This window comes from Geospiza fortis, unplaced genomic scaffold (genome assembly GCF_000277835.1).
Source record: "Geospiza fortis unplaced genomic scaffold, GeoFor_1.0 scaffold16, whole genome shotgun sequence".
Lineage (NCBI taxonomy): Eukaryota > Metazoa > Chordata > Aves > Passeriformes > Thraupidae > Geospiza > Geospiza fortis.
The window spans coordinates 12,290,670-12,299,838 of record NW_005054302.1 but is presented as its reverse complement, the minus strand read 5'-3'; the positions used below and the strand labels follow the sequence as shown (position 1 = coordinate 12,299,838).

Here is a 9,169-nt window from a genome sequence, read left to right as displayed (position 1 = left end):
ACTTCTGCCACTTCCTTCCACCACCTCTTTCCACCACTTCTGCCACTTCCTTCCTTCCTTCTGCCACTTCCGCCACTTCCTTCCACCACTTCTTTCCCCCACTTCCGCCACTTCCTTCCTTCCTTCCACCACTTCCTTGCGCCACTTCCTTCCGCTGCTTCCTTCCGCCACTTCCTTTCTTCCACCACTTCCTTCCTTCACTTCCTTCTGCCACTTCCTTCCTTCCTTTTCCTATACTGAGAAAACTTTATTGATCTTTTACTTTTTTTTCCCTCTCAGCTGTAATTAGCATACTAGGCTATTAATTATTAATCTATTAAATTATTCCTTTAGAATTTTTAGGTGCCTCCTATGCACAAAACTACATTCCAGTCTATCCTGATTTCTTTTGTTATTGCACACTGGAGTATAGAAAGAAAAGGGGACAGGAGAATGAAGAACAAGACACAGAAATTTGTTTGTTGACACAGAAATTCTGTTTAAGAGTAATTACCTCTTTATTGAATAGTAGGCCATTTTTTCTGGCCTCCTTATCTAACTTGAACATGGCATAGCTATTGGTTTATTTGAATGATGATACAGTTTTGACATCATGCTCTATAACCTCAGTTTCATTTATCAGGGTTTTTATCCAGTTTACAAATATCTGCTCTTCTCCCACTCACAGCCATGTAGCTCAGGCCATTTCAATCATCATTAATGCCAGTATTTTTTCTCAGGGAATTAAAGATAGTGTAATCTGAAATTTCGTTGTATTACTGCCTTTATCAAGAATAACTATGCCAATCTTTTTATATGCATTTTTTTCTCCTACCTGTTGCTTTCAAATATTCTGGGTGTATCATTTCAGATACACCTCCATGCATTTTTTTCTTTCAAGATACATATAGACATACTGTTGATGATCAGGCATGCACTGTAACTCAAAACCAGCTGCAGACTGAACAAAAAGCTTATCCATTGTGGGGTTATTCTAGGCCACATTCACCCGGAATCTGGAAATCCTTGTTATACTCAGCCTGGATTTATTTAGCATTTTTCTTTTGGACCTAGCAGCCATCCAATGTGCTGTATTTAAAAATATTAATTGTATCATTAAAGCTTCATTTTCATGCACTAAATAAAGGCAAATCTTTAAGGCCCTGGTTTCATGACAGACTCTTCAGATTGCACTAATAACTCTTCTCCACAGCTGTCCCCACTTTGATTCTCTCTTCCCCAGATATTAATGACTTCCAGGCTTCAACAATCAGGTGATAATTTATAGAATCGTATACATCAGGACAAATAATCTATTTTTCTGAAAATACCACTCCAAGATTCCATTTGCCTTTTTCATATCTATATCATACTGACTTCTCTTTTTTCCTGCCCCCTCTCTCCCTAAGTGCTGAGGTCCTGGGAAACAACAGAAATGAACACTAATCAGTAAGGAAAAAAGAGTATTTGTGGAAGGCAAGACAGAAACTCCATCACACCAGGCTTCTCACTTAGTCAATAGAGATCATGACACACCTCAGAACTCATCTGGAAGCTGCTTAAAAATTTGAACCACCCCTGGCAGGTTTCAGAATTTCTTACTGATACAGAGACAGAGCTTAGGATGACTATGGTCCTGGTTAGATTATTTAGGTTAGATGCCTAAAGACAGAAAAAATATTTAAGTGCCTGGTACAATTTCTTTTAGCCTAGTCTCCAAAATCACCCAGTTCTTCTGCACAATTTCTCTTCTTTTCCTTTCTGCTGGTTAATATTTTTTACATCATTTGAAAATCCCAGGGAGTAAGCTGATCATGCCTACATCAGTTACAAAAGCATTACATGAAACGAGGCCCAGTGCTGATCACTGAAGACTGCTGACAATAACCTTATGCAATTTTGCACCTTCTTATCCCATTTCACCCACTTTCCTGTCCATCTCAGTTTCACAGTAGTTTCCAGCTACTATGAAACCAAAACCTCTAACCCTAATTTCCTCTGTAGCACTATATCACCACTTAACAAGCCTTAAGAGAGGACATCTAAACTATATTTTCTCCCTTTACAGACAAAACTATTAAAATTAATGATCCCTTGTAAAAAGTGTGACACATATCTTGCATTTACTTCCATATCCTTATCTTCCAAATTTTTCTTGAAAGCAAACATACTACAGAGACATGATCTGTGGAAAATGAAGTAATTTCACTCCCACAAACATGCATTATATCATATCCATTGTCCGTGTTATTGTCCAGTATTACAGTGCTACTCCTGAAATAATACTTTCTTTAAAAAACACCCAAAAGATGATCTAAAAGTCCCTCTTGATAAAATCCTGCTTCCAGATTTATGATTTTTCAAATAACTAGTCTTAATCCTTTGGGACCACAATTATCTGATTCTGTCTTTAATTTTACTGAGTTGTTCTTCCACTTCAGTTGCAGTCATTTCCATATTATTTCTTCTGCCAATTGATTTGTCTTTGCCTTCATATTCTAAAGTCTTCATCTTTGTTAAGTCTGTTATTCAGCACACAAAATTTTAAATATTTATCTAAAGTACCTGAGTTAGGAAGGCAGTAATCACTAATGAAATGTTAAATGAAATAGAGGATTGAATCACTCCTCAGAAGTGACTGTGCATTGTGTGAACAGGATCTTTGGGACAATTTAGTTAGAAGCTTGAAAAAAATGAAATAGAGTCATCTTTTCTACCACTTTTATGCCAAGAATTGTTTGTTCTGGCCTAGGACCAAGATTGAAGTACTTTTAATGTTGACTCAATGTGTTCTGGTTCTTCTTCATAACTTTGCAGACAGCAACATTAGACTCCAGCTATCTGTTTTTATTTACTTTTTGAGACTTAATTCATCTTGACTTTTACAATTTTTACTTCTTTATTATTTTGGATATCCATGATACATTACCTAAATAGAATTCCTTAAGGGTTTCATAGCTCTTGCCTCCATTCCCAGTGGGAAAATCCATTAATAGTAGATCCCATTCCAACAGATATCATTAACTGGCATAAGAAAGCCAGAACCACAGAATAATCACCATTTTTGCTAGTGCCTCTTCTTTGTATTCAACTGTTTGTTCCTGAGTGTTCTAATTTATATAATTCATTATCTTTCTGGATTTCTCAAACACCTTTTCCTCTGAAATGAGTCCTCTTTCAATAAAAGATAATGTTTATACAAAATATAGTCATTTAATTAAAACTGAGTAAGCTCACAACATTTTTTAGTGTCTCATTATTCACTCCAATAAAACAAAGCACATTTAATAATAATACATTTGCAGCTACTATATATCTCAAGAAGATGTAGAGAGCTGAAAAGAAATTAAGATCCTTGAAAAACTAAGAGGAGTATGCAAAGATTCAAATGGAATAAAAAACCTCTGTTTGCACTTCTACTGGTAACTGCTTTGTTTAATATATGCCTACAGGTTAAGAAAGGTATTTATCAAGAAAAAAAGGTAACATTTATACCGATATATTCATCATCAAAGAACATTCACTAGCAGCGAACCATGATTCTCTACAATATTAAATTGCTGTAATAGTCCCTGAAATCATTTTTGCCTGAACTGTCCCAAATAATTTCCAGGCACAGTTGGAGATAGCATGAATCACAAAGTATTCAAAATATGCAGGTCTGGTATGATCAGATTTAACCAGCTTTTCAAGAAAAAACAAATTGAGATTCTTTACATACAGCAACTGAAAAATCATAATTCCATGACATTTACTCCTGTAAAGCTCTCAAGAGGAATGATGCCTTTTATGTTTACACTGGGGCTTCTGCACAATGGGAGAATGGACAGAACAAGGACAAGTAACATAAATTATTCTGCATGCACTGCTTAGCTCCAGCCTTCATTGCAGCAGTTTTGCTTTGTATAGGGGTCATTGCAACAGTCCATAACTGGAAGGAGTAGGGCATGAATTTACAGTTAGGAAGTGCCGTACGTAAGCACAACCATTGATCTTTTTTATTCTCTGATATGCACGTGCCCAAGGAGATTAAATTTCCTGTTCCAAACAACTGCAGGTTAATCTATTTCAAAAAGTCTACAACTACTCTCAGAAATATGAGAAACATATGTTGGCATCAGAACCAGAATAGTTAGCCCAAAGTTCCATGCGGGTATAATTTACAGATACAATTTTGAGTCACCAGCATGTTACGACTACCATTTTTTATCGACTACACGAATATGCAGAGCAAGTATTTCAGTAACCACCAGTATTCACCACCAACAATTTTATTCCAAGGTGCTGGCTTTGCAGAATTTACAATAATATACCTGTTTCTGCTTCAATCAAGACCAAAGAGTCAAGTGGTTTTACTCAAAGAAAAGTATTGTGGGGAGGAAAATTAATAAACTGATTGCCACACAAAATAAGAGTCCTTGTTGAAACATGTAATTAAGACAAGCAGACAATTCCTTCATCAGCAGGAACAGTTCTTGTTCTTGTTCCAACAGACAATAATAAAAATTTGTCAAACATTGAATCAGAAGTCTCTTGTCTATCAGAAAAGAATTCTTTCTGATTGCTGCTCTTTAGACAGTTCACTTGTTCAGAGTAAAAATAGCGAAAGGGTACAGAGCACTTTCTGAACCAGAACCCTGCAGAGTACGTGATGGATTGAAACTGCCATCACTTTTAGTCCAATTTTATTGCACTCTCTGGACTACAGAAATAAAAATGTTGATAAAAGGAAAGGACTTGGGCCCTATCAGTAAAGGGAGTCCTGACTCCAAGTGCTACTATTTGGGAACGGTAATTCTTTTAGCAAATTACTTATAATGATGTATATGAGCATCAGCTAAGGGGATTGTACCTGGATGGTAGATGCTATTCAAATGCATAACAAGAGAGAGGAAAAACTTTCAGTGCAAATAAATAGACAGCAGAATCACAGCAAAGGCAGCATTGTAGAAAAAAAACCCAAAACAATTCTTGCCTATGAAAGAAATCTTCATCTTCCTGTTGAGCAAACTGGCAATGTGTTTGTTCACAAATCGGCAGGACAGGACAGCATACAAGCACAGCACTGAGGCAAGACAATGTAGCTCAGACTGAAAATTAGTCTGAAGACCCAAGGGGTGATTTTCCACTGCTCTTTTATTCACAGATAAGTCTGGTAACTCTGCTTGGTACTTTTTCGACCGCAGGACCGGGTGTTTTGCTACTACTGACTTTCTACTAGAAATGTTAGATATCTAGCTAATATACAGTTCATAAGTAATTGGTAAACAATTCTCGATTGTTTGTAAACTGCTCATAACTTTAAGCAGTATGTGATTAGAAAGAGTGCAGCAGTAAATATCCTTTCCTACTACAAGATCTTTCCCATCAGAAACTGTAGCTTGGTAACTTTTTGTAGACTTTTCAGTTGGAAAGATTACACTGGGTCAATAACCTCTTTGTGGACCTTAGAATAATATATTTTATACAAAGCACATTTCAAGCAAAGTCCTTAAATAGGTCATCTTCACAATCTGACCAACTCCCTGTGCCTCTGAGATATGCAATTACTTGGTATGGTGCCCCAAATACTTTTTAAATTATATTTAAACCCAAAGCAATCAGTCTAATTATTTATTCAGCAAATTTTGCATGCATGGCAAAGTGCTGATCTTTGAAGTCAGAGCATCTTCTCACATATCGATGTAGATTAACAAAATAGTTTCACTGCAAATTCACTGCTGCTATTTTTGGAGGACAATAAAAATATCCATTGGGCATATTATGTCTCACCTATGGATGTCCACAACTGTGGGCAGTAGGTGATAAGACTACAGCAAATTCCACCAACAGAAAATGAAAATACACAAACACACATTCTTGCTATTTTGAAAAACATTTTCCATTTAAAAAAAAACTCTCTCCTTTCTCTATAAAATGTTTATCTGTTTTCCACAGAAAAAATATGAGGAAAACATTATGAAGATATGTTTTTACACTAATGTAGAGGACAAATACAAACAATCTCTCAAATATTATCATAGTATAAATATGTTTTTTTTTACAAACACCTCTACAAAACTGTGAAGTAATTACTAATTTCTTGCTTGTGCAATGAAGCAAGTAGCACCTCTACCATATTCATATCAAAATGACACACCTTGCCAGAGAGAAGCCATCAGCTTATGAGAGGGTATTAACATGACTAATTTGAAGAGTCATTCTATAAAGAAAAATTCAGTCATTTCTACTTGACATATTTAGGACAAGTCAACTGCTTATAAATGCAAACATCGCTCTGAGTTACTGTTTGCTGTAGCTTGAAATTTAACTGTATCTTCAATAATACTGAGAGCACCTCACTGCACTTTCACTTCTGGTCTGAAGAGCGACTTCAGGCCTTGTGTTACACATACAACAGTTGAAGGACCCCATGTGATACTTCCTGTATAGTAACAGGTCATGACCATCAACCATGAAAGACAGCCCAGTTCAATGAAGAATAGAGGTCTGCGAAAAAAGATAGGTGCCTTGGCTGTCCTACAGTACAGCATGCCAGCTTTCAGGCCTTTGGTTTCCTAGTAATAAAATTATATTAAATTCATGAAGAATTTCAGGGCCTGTAGATGGCATTTTCTGAATAGGAACTAGGGTATATTATGTACTCATGTCTAGAAATTCTATCAGTGAAGTGATTAATCTAAAGCACCATTGCTATTTCTGCAATTTGTTTCTCTTAATCCTGGACTCTTGTTTCTCCTTCGCCCAGACCTTTGGTATTCTGCTTTCTCTTAGCACTCATATCCTATCTGCACAGAGTTCACTCCTGCCCTTCCGTAGCCCACCTGATAAAATAATCTGTAATGAAATATCTGCAAGTGGCATTACTTTGTGCTCATGTTTTTGAGCCAACATCTCAGCAGGACAGACAGGACAGGGAGAGCACTGCCAAATCTGGGCCATTTTCTTCCAGGTTGTCTGACTGAGGATGTCAACGCTCTGCTGTTTTAAGGAATCTGTCTACCTTTGGCCAGTTTTCTTTATGGACATGACTCCAAAATGCTGAAATACTACTTCCTGGGAAGGCTGACAATTTTTAAATTTTTTGGTATACACACACAGATGTTGCCCCTTCTCCTCCAAACCCTTCAATCATGTGAGTAAAAACTTGCATTTTACTTCGGCTAGATATTAAAACTTAGGCTCTATAAAGCTTGATGAAGCCATCCATATTGCAAACGTCAAATGAACTCTCTGATTTGTGTAGGAAAACATACTTTAAAATTCTACAGGGCCTATACAGCAAACAGGTCCTTTAGGACTTGCACCTGTATTTTAACTGGCAGTATAATTAGGTCCCATATGGTTAATGAAATGTAACATGTCAGTACTTTGTAGGCTGAGATTTGTCACACGGAGGTGTTGAATGTAACACCCACTCTACCAACTGTTCAAGAGGAGAAAAAAACCAGAATCAGATAAAAGCTTTTGTGTAAAAGAGAAATAGGAACCAGCCTTACAGGTTTCTTTTTCCCACATTTCTAATGTTCTCTTCCTCTTTTCCAGGGGAGCTCTGTCAATCAAGATACTTTTTCTCAATGTTTCAGAGCAACTTCTCTAAGGGCATAATCCCCTGTGTGTTTGGTAACAGAAACATGTATTCAAACTGCATGTCCATGAGTTTCTCTGCCCCACACTGCAAGCAGTGTCTGGGTGTCCCTTCTATCCAAAGTATTGCCCCTCACAACACTTCCATGACACACTTGAAATGTGGGTGTTTGGAATAAATGCTTCAAAGACACCCGTGTGTGCCAATGCTCAGCCTACAAAATGCCAAACCATTATAAAATCATTAAGCACGCCCCTTGCAGATGGCTGGAGGCATGTCCCCACCAGGCTACAGATGGGACTGCAGGCACACCCAGAGCAGCTCTGATCCAGCCTCTTGTGTTGAGATGCTCAGCTCCAGAGTGTTGTGCCCCATGCCATACTTCCCAATGGACAAATGAGTTTGAGCACAATAGTGCAACAGTGCAGCCCAAATGTGTACTTGAACCAGTCTCTCCATCGTAAGACATTGGCATGATATCTACAGTTTCTTCAGGGCCAAAGAGATAGCCCAGGGGAGCAAGCAACTGGATCTCACTTCCACATAAATCATCCCAAACTCCCTTCTCCAGTAGCCACTCCACTGTCTTGCTCTCCATGGCCTGTATTCTCAGGCTGACTTTTCTGGTTTGGGGGATTTGATTCGACTCTTCAAGGGGGCTATAAGAGAGAGTACTGTGTTTCTACCCACAGTCACACAAGTTAATCTAGCAGCAAAGGCAGGTCCACAGAGTAGAGGACACAACAACCTTCCCTCTCTTAATGTGGCTGAGTGTGATGAATGTGCCATCACATGAAATTGCAGAGGTTTCACCGTAGCCTGGCATGGGTATAGCTGACTACAAGTGATTGAGGCTCTTCTCAGCACTTTGTCTCCTGTGCCAGACCTATTTGCATGTCACTCCTCCACATACTGGAGGAAATGGAAAACTAATAAATCTACAGGTCAAGCAACTCTCACTTCTCAATAAAACTCCACGGCAGGATGTTGATAAAATTATAAGGCTTACACAGCTCAGTTGAATCAAAGGTAGCTTACCAGAAGATACTACGTGCCTAGCCTGTCCCAGTCATTGCAGCAGTCTGTCTTCTATGCAAAACCCATAAGACTGAGATCTCTGAATGCATGCTGCACCAGATGTTTTATTCTGAACAACTTAAGTGTGATGACAGACATGCTTTACATAAATACCTTTAGATTGGAAAAACAATAAAGGTCCTCCATAGAAATTCTGTCTGAGTGAACAAAATCTCCAGCTCCATACCCAGCAAGACACAGACCGTCTACATATCACTTTCTTTTCAGGAGGCATGAACATGCCAAAAAAAGAAGCTGAGCATTGACATACTCTGTACAGTGGTCCTTCAAGGCAGATATTTAAGCCAGGGAGAGAGAGCATCTGATCCAACTTTAACTTTTTTTAGACCCCTTAAATTTGAGGTTTTCTCATACTTTCCCTTTAGGACAAGAAATAGGTCAGACAAATTGCTTGTCTTTTTGCATATGCATGAAAATGAGCAAGGTAATTTCACATCCCACAGTGCTGCCAGAATGAAAAACCAAAGTAACCATTTTTATATATAACCATGATTGAAGATGTAT

At 37.9% G+C, this 9,169-nt stretch overlaps 1 protein-coding gene across 3 annotated transcripts in view; it reads right to left on the bottom strand.

The window, feature by feature from the left end:
* Positions 1–9,169, bottom strand: part of GRM5 (glutamate metabotropic receptor 5) — a 243,967-nt gene that overhangs the window by 215,130 nt on the left and 19,668 nt on the right. The gene's annotated exons all lie outside the window — the stretch shown is intronic.